This window comes from Macaca nemestrina, chromosome 11 (genome assembly GCF_043159975.1).
Source record: "Macaca nemestrina isolate mMacNem1 chromosome 11, mMacNem.hap1, whole genome shotgun sequence".
NCBI classification, from domain to species: Eukaryota; Metazoa; Chordata; class Mammalia; order Primates; family Cercopithecidae; genus Macaca; species Macaca nemestrina.
The window spans coordinates 132,502,869-132,511,665 of record NC_092135.1 but is presented as its reverse complement, the minus strand read 5'-3'; positions in this window follow the sequence as shown (position 1 = coordinate 132,511,665).

Genomic DNA, 8,797 nt, shown 5'->3' with positions numbered 1-8,797 from the left:
AAGCGACTGAAATCTTAAAGCAACTGAAATCTAAAAGTGACAAACCTTAAAGCAACTGCAATCTAAAAGCGACTGAAACCTTAAAGCAACTGAAATCTAAAAGCGACTGAAACCTTAAAGCAACTGAAATCTAAAAGCGACTGAAATGTTAAAGCAACTGAAATCTAAAAGCGACTGAAATCTTGGAAGCTCTATTCGTCCTGAGTGTCTCCTGTGGGAACAAATCAAAGGCTGAGGCAGGGAGAAGCACCGGCTGCAGCCCTGCCGGCCACTTCTCCAGGCCTAGGACAGAGGGATCTCTGGGGACTGCACTGAGCCCCGCCACCTCACACCACCATCCCGGGCCACCTCACACCACCATCCCGGGCCACCTCACACCACCATCCCGGGCTCTTCAGGCTGTGGCTTCCACTGCTTGCCCTAAAAGTCCCTGCAGGTCCACTGCATTCTAGAGAACCGGGCTCTGTGCTGGGGCCAACACAGGTTCTCCTGCCTCTGACATTTGAACGCCCTGCCCTGGACCTATGGACCCCCGCCCAAGCCCTCATCCTTTAGTGCCCAGCTCAAAAGCCAGCTCCATTAGCAGACCTGGTGACTCTCGGTTCCCCGGGCCATGTTGTTTCTGCCTCTTTCTACTCCCTGCCGTCTAAGGTTAATCCATCCAATTAATTTCACATATATTTACTGATTTAAAAATTATTATGTAATATTCACTACATCCTCCTCTAATGTGGATCAATTAGGTTTTTAATGGGGATCAATTATGTTTTTTGGGCATCAGGAGGAAGTCATGGATTGAAATGTTTGCTGAGTTTTATCTATTGTGGTATTGTTTTTATTAAAGCACAGATGGTTGTGTTGCAGGCAGGTAGGAGCCTCTTCAAGTTGATGGCTGAGTCCTTAAGGCTTTACTGTGGTTTTTATTTTATCTTACATTTTATTTTATTTTATTATTTTATTTTATTATTTTTAGATGGAGTCTTGCTTTGTCACCCAGGCTGGAGTGCAGTGGTGCAATTTTGGCTCACTGCAACCTCTGCCTCCCGGTTCAAGAGATTCTCCCACCTCAGCCTTCCAACTAGCTGGGATTACGGGCGCCCACCATCACGCCTGGCTAATTTTTGTATTCTTAGTAGAGAGGGGGTTTCACTATGTTGGCCAGTCTGGTCTCGAACTCCTGACCTCAAGTGATCTGCCTGTCTTGGCCTCCCAAAGTGCAGGGATTACAGGCATGAGCCACTGCGCCTGGTGCTGTGGTCTTTAATAACTGCCTTGCCCTTTGGCACAATATACCCAGGCTCATTCACCTGCCTGGATCAGCCACTTCTCCAAGCTGCTCCGTTTTCCTTTGTCACCAGACCTTTGAATTTTGCCAGTCTAGGAAGAGTAAAATGGCATCTCCCTTCAGTTATAATTTGTATTTCTCGGACTTTTAATAATACTGTACATGGTTCCATATGTTTATTTCCTAGGTATCTTTCCCGTTCTGTGACGGCTGCCTACGATTTTGTCTAATTTTATATATATGGATGTATATATAGGTATGTACATATATGCATGTACACAAATGTGTATATTCATGTCTGTATGTACATCCATGTACACATGTGTGTATGTATGTGTGTATATACACAGTCATGTGTTGCTTAATGACAAAAATGCATTCTGAGAAATGTGTTGTTAGGCGACTTTGTCATTGTGTGAACATCATAGCATGTTCTCACACAAACCTAGATGGCCTAGCCAACTCCACACCTAGGCTGTATGGGATAGCCTGTTACTCCTAGGCTTCAAACCTACACAGAATGTGACTGTACTAGTGCACTGAATATGGTAAGTGATTATAATGCAATTGTTAGTATGTGGAAGAGGTACAGTAGAAATAGGGTATAAAAGGTAAAAATGGTGGCTGGGCGCAGTGGCTCATGCCTATAATCCCAGCACTTTGGGAGGCCGAGGCAGGGAGATAACAAGGTCAAGAGATCAAGACCATTCTGGCCAACGTGGTGAAATCCATCTCTACTAAAAATACAAAGATTAACTGGGCATAGTGGTGGGTGCCTGTAATCCCAGCTACTTGGATGGCTGAGCCAGGAGAATCGCTTGAACCCAAGAGGTGGAGGTTGTAGTAAGCCGAGATCACACCACTGTACTCCAACCTGGTGACAGAGCGAGATTCCATCTCAAAAAGGCACACCTGCATAGGGTACTTACCACGAATGGAGCTTGCAGGACTGCAAGTTGCTCTGAGTGGGTGAATCAGTGAGTGGTGAGTGAGTGTGAAGGTCTAGGACAGTCCTGTGCACTGTAGAGTTTATAAACACTGTACACTTAGACTACACTACATTTATAAAAGCATTTTCCTGGCTGGGTGCGGTGACTCACGCCTGTAATCCCAGCACTTTGGAAGGCCAAGGCGGGCAGATCACTTGAGGCCAGTAGTTTGAGACCAGCCTGGCCAATATGGCAAATATGCATCTCTACCAAAAATACACACACACACACACACACAAAATTAGCTTAGTGTGGTGGCGCATGCCTGTAATCCCAGCTACTTGGGAGACTGAGGCATGAGAACTGCTTGAACTCAGGAGGCATAAGTTGTAGTGAGCAGAGATCGTGCCACTGCACTTCAGCCTGGGCAACAGAGCAAAACTCTGTCTCAAAAAAAAGCCTAAAACATTTTCATTTTCAATAATAAATTAACTTTATCTTACTGTAATTTTTTTACTTTATAACATTTTAATTTAAAAAAGTTGACTCTTTTAATAATACTTAGCTTAGAACACAAACACATTGTACAGTCGTATCAAATATTTTTTATATCCTTATTCTATATGCTTTTTTCTATTTTAAAATTTTCAATTTTTTTTTTTTACTTTTTAAACTTTTTTGTTAAAAACTAAGACACACATCAGCCTAGGTCTACCCAGGGTCCGAATCATCTATATCACTGTCTTCCACCTCCACATACTGTCCCACTGGAAGGTCTTCAGGGGCCATGACATGCAAGGAGCTGTCATCTCCTGTGATGATAGTGCCTTCTTCTGGAATACCTCCTGAAGGACCTGCCTGAAGCTATTTTACAATTAACTTTTTATATATATACACACACATATATACACGTATATACACATATATACACACGTATATACACATGTATATACACGTATATGTGTATATACGTGTGTATATATGTATATACGTGTGTATATACACATATATACACGTATATACACATGTATATACACGTATATGTGTATATACGTGTGTATATATGTATATACGTGTGTATATATGTGTATATACATATATACACATATACATATATACGTGTATGTGTGTATATTATATATAATATATATTATGTTATATATTTATAATAATATAATTATATATTATTTATATATTATATATAATATATATTTTATAAATAATATAATATATTATATATTTTATATTTAAATATATTATATTTATATATAATATATATTATATTTATAATATATTTATAATATATATTTTATATATATAATATATATATGTAGAAGGAGTGTACCCTGAAACAATGATTAAAAGCAGGGTGTTGTAAATATATAAGCCAATAACATAGTCATTTACTACTACTTCCAAGTACCGTGTGCTGTACATAATTGTATGTGCTACTCTTTTATACAACGGGCAGCATGCTAGGTTGTTTACACCAGCATCACCATGATGTCTTGTGCCACATGAAGATGGCTATGGCGTCACTGTTAGGTGATAGGAATTTTCCAGCTCCATTATAATCCTATGGGATGATCATTGTATATGTGGTTCGGCCTTGACACTGACTATATATTGATAATAGATTTATAGGCATTCATTATTTATTCTGCACAACAACCATTTATCAGTTTTATGTTTTACAGATATCTTCCCTGTCTTACATTTTGTCTTATTGCTTTATGGTGTCTCTTTTAGGACAAAACTTTTAAATTTTATATCCACAGATTAAAAACATTATTGTCTCAAAAAAAAAAAAAAAAACAAATAAAAACATTATTGTCAAATAAAGCACATTTAGAGGAAAAAAAAACCCCATGAAACCAAATGTACAGCTTAGTGAACTATCACAGAGTGAATACTTGCAACCTCCATTCATGTCAGAAGGAAAGTCACAGCCAGCAGCCTGCACCAGTCACTGCTTCTCCTCCCTTCTAGTTCCCATTTTCTTTTTTTTTTTTGAGACAGAGTCTTGCTCTATTGCCCAGGCTGGAGTGCGGTGGCGCGAGCTCGGCTCACTGCAAGCTCCGCCTCCCGAGTTCACGCCATTCTCCTGCCTCAGCCTCCCGAGGAGCTGGGACCACAGGCACCTGCCACCACGCCTGGCTAATTTTTTGTATTTTTAGTGGAGACGGGGTTTCACCGTGTTAACCAGGATGGTCTCGATCTCCTGACCTCGTGATCCGCCGCCTCGGCCTCCCAAAGTGCTGGGATTACAGGCGTGAGCCACCACGCCCGGCCTAGTTCCCATTTTCAAGGCAACAGTATCCTCACCTTTCCTTGTGATTATTTCTCTGAACTTGTATCTCTAAACATTGTAAGTTTAGTTCTTCCTATTCGAGGGGACTTTTATATCAATGAAGACACACAGAATGACTTTTTTTTATGTGTTCTTTCACTTATGTTTTTGGGAAATTCACAAAATGATTCTAAAATTACTATGAAAATGGACGTGCCAAGAATAACAAAACAAACTTGAAGAACGATGTTGGAGGACTTCATGTTACTTCTCATAGAGCTTTGACAATAAAGACTGCGTGTGCTGTCTTCCATTGTATGGATACACTGCGATGTATTCATCCATCGTGGGGTTGGTGGACGTTTGTATTGTTGCCTGCTGGTGGCGTTCGTGAATAATGCTGCTATACACATGCTTCTGTCCATCTCTTGTAACATCTGTGCAAGCATTTCTTTGGGGTATATGCCTAAAAGGGAAATTAGAGGTAGGTGGTTGCAGGTAGAGTGACCACACATTCTCTTTGATCCAGATAGCCGAAGTTTATGTTTTTGTCATGTACCAGCTTAATATATTGTCTTATATGAATATCCAATTGTTTTGGAATAATTTACTGTGAAGATGACCATTTTCCCAGTGCTCTAGAACGCCATCTTTGTCATGAGTTAAGTGTTCATATATGCGGCTTCCCCTATTGTCTCCACGTGAAAAAAAACTGAATTCATTTGCCAGGTTGAATGACCTCACCTTATGGAAATGTTTACTCTCTCCCTTCTAGGTGTCTCTCTAAGAGTTCATGCCCTCCACCACTTGTTGTAGGAAAGGGACTGTTTTGACCAGACTGTAGGGTCCTTAAGTTATGCCTTATTTATTCTTCCTTCTGCCCCAGCCCCTCTGCTAATTACCGAATGGAATGAGTGTACTACCAGCAGTCCTCATCATAACCATGCTGACATTTACCCAGCAGTAAGTACTATGTTCATTTGTGATTCATCCCTCCTACACTCTATATGAAGTAGGCACTTCTAGTATCCCATCCTATGAAAGAGAAAACTAGTGCTTTGAAGGAAAGCACCTTGTCCAGGTAACAGAGCTAGAGAGTGGTCAAGCCAGGACTGATGACCGTCAGTCTGGCTCCAAGTACTGTCAGTCTGGCTGTGATGAGAGTCACGCGTTCCATTCGTGGAGGTGTCCTTGGTGGAGCTGGACCTTAGAGCTGTAAGTTCAGGCCTGCCAGGTGCTTGCTTTTCTGGCATGTCAGCTTCACATTGAACTGACTGACCATGCGTTCAGGTCATTCCCCAGCCTCACGGCAGGCACCAGCCTCACCTGCAGCTGGCTGGAGGTCGCACAAACTTTTCCTCCTGTTGGGGGAAAATCCGGAGCAGTTTCTTTTCTTTTCTTTCTTTTTTTTTTTTTTTTCTTCCTCTAGGCTCTATATCAACACAGCAGAACTCCTGTTTCCTCTCCGTGGAACTCATTTCATTTCTTATTGTGTTCAAACTTCCTTCTTTTGTGTAGGGATTCCCCTATTTCCGGTCAAGCTCTTAATTTTTCTTTGCCTCCGTTGCTGTTCAGCCTGAGTATCAGGAAGGGTCCCGCCCTCCTTGGAGCTGAGCCCTGGAGCCTCCCGGAAGTCTTGTGATGGGACAGGTGCTGCTGAAGGGCATCTGTAGACTAATAGCAAAGACCCCATCCGGATGACATGTCTTGCAATCTACCTTAGTGATTATGGAGATGATCCCTGGTTATTTTTCTTACGAGAAATCACCTCAAGCCAGCCAGTTGATTAGAAATATTGACAGGTATTCATAGAATAAATTTAATTTGAATTCCTTACAAAGCAAGTTTTCAGAAGGTTCGTTTGTTAGTCGATTTACCTGGAAACCAGAAAGCCCCTTTTCCATAGAAGTGTAGGTCCACACAGCTCATCTAATATAACCTCAAATAACAGACCATTTTAATGAAAAAGGTAGTAATGCAATGCAGTGACATCATTAGTAATGATGCAATGTTAAAATCATACCCCAGTAAAACTCAATATAAAACCTGTTCAAATGTAGAATGCAATGAAAAGTCAATAGGCAGCCAGGCACGGTGACTCACGCCTGTAATCCCAGCACTTTGGGAAGCTGAGGCGGGCAGATCACCTGAGGTCAGGAGTTCAAGGCTAGCCTGGCCAATGTGGTGAAACTCCGTCTCTACTAAAAATACAAAAATAAGCTGGGCATGGTGGCAGGCACCTGTAATCCCAGCTACTCAGGAGGCTGAGGCAGGAGAATCGCTTGAACCCGGGAGGCAGAGGTTGCAGTGAGCTGAGATTGCGCCATTGCACTCCAGCCCGGGAGACAAGAACGAGATTTTGTCTCAGAAAACAAAAAGAAAAAGAAAAGTCAATAGGCTTTTGTGGAGATGTTACATGGAATTTAGAGTTTTTAAGAGCTTTAAAAAAAGCCTAACATTATACTTAATTTCACTTTAAAAGCAGAGATTTCTTTTTCCTGGAGCAACTGAATTGATTGTACTACGCAGCATACATTGTACACTCTTGTTGCTCAGGCTGGAATGCAATGGTGCTAATCATGGTAAGGTATTGCCATGATTAACACCATGGTGAGGACCGATATTTGTCAGACTGAACATGTCTTTTAACATAAGAATCAGTAAAAGCCACAGAAGGTATTCAAAAACTGTCCCCTCATTCTGTCCTCCCAACAACTATGTGAGAAGGATTATTGCCATTGTAGAATTGTGGAAACTGGAGTCCAGAAAGGATTAAGTTACCCATTAGTAAACTGGAGAGATCAGACCCAAGCTATACTCATTCTAATATCTCACATTGCTTCACAAAGAGAGGAAACTGAACAGAGAAGAAAGAGAAATGTGCGCGCCCCAGCATGAGGGAGGGAGAGAGGAATATTCTCCTGAACTCCCATTCTTGGATGTTCGTCCTCTGGCCAGTGCTTCTTGGGTATTATTCCATGTAATCCTCACAATAACCCCAAATGAGGTGCCTCCCATGTTGCATGTGGGGAAACTGAGGCACGGAAGGGTGAAGCTGCTTGTCTAAAGACGCATCTGGAGCAAGCAGGGTAGGCTGGGCTTTACACTCAGACGGGATGCCTCTGAGCCAGCCAGCTCGCTTGTTCCTTATGCTGCACTGGCCCCCTGAAGATGGCAAGAGGCACTCAGTGACAAGTTATAAGACGGGAAAGCAGGGTGATGGGATGGCCGCTGGGAGCAAGGAGACTTCAGCTGAGAAGGCTGCTCCAGGGAGACAACCTGCCGGAATGAAAAGGAGGAACATGCGGTCCTGGGACAGGGACAGCCAGAGCTAACTGGCATCACGTGTGTTGAGGCTGCAGCATGGGTCCAGTCACTGGGCAGTGAGCAAGCTGGGTCGACCAGCTGGTCGGCCTCCAGCGAACTCAGGCTTTCTTGGCCTCTCACTCTCTGGAGCTCGTGCAGAAGGACATGATGGGCATGCACATTTGGGGACTTCCAAGAAGATCTTGGGTGACATCTCTGGCCAAGATCCACTGTGATGGAAAAGGCAGAGACAGTCCTTCCCAGAGAGATGCAAAGGCCCCCACAGCTGGAAGGAGCTCTGCAAGTTTGGGGATTTGAAACACCAGGGAATCTGTGAATAGGGAAGGGATGGAAAGGGAGATAGAGAAAGAGACTGATAGAGAAAGAGACTGAGAGACAGACAGACAGACAGACAGAAAGAGGGGTGGGCAGAACCCAGACATGCAATTATTTCTTATTGCCCTGGAGTGCCACAAGGTGATTGGTGCAGGGAAGTAACAGGATTGTGCTCTGAGTAACATATTAAAAAGGTCCTGGAGACTGCAGTGAATCCTCCAGCAGTGGACTTGTTTTCTGTGGTCCTTGTCCTTCCTGGCTAGGTACTCTCAGTAACCCCACCCTGCCCATATCACACCCAGACTTTTAGCTCAAGAAGGGAGAAGACAAGTAAATGGGTGAGTCTTCTCTTTCTTTCTTTCCTTCCTTCCTTCCTCCCTCCCTTCTCTTTCCTTCCTTCCTTCTTTCCTTCTTTCCTTCCTTCCTTCCTGCATTCCTTCCTTCCTTCTTCCCTCCCTCTCTTCTTTCTTCTTTCCTTCTTTCTTCCTTTCTTTCCTTCTTCCTTCCTTCCTTCCTTCCTTCCTTCCTTCCTTCCTTCCTTCCTTCCTTCCTTTCTTTCTTTCTTTCTTTCTTTCTTTCTTTCTCTCTTTCTTTCTTTCTTTCTTTCTCTCTTTCTCTCTTTCTCTCTTTCTCTCTTTCTCTCTTTCTCTC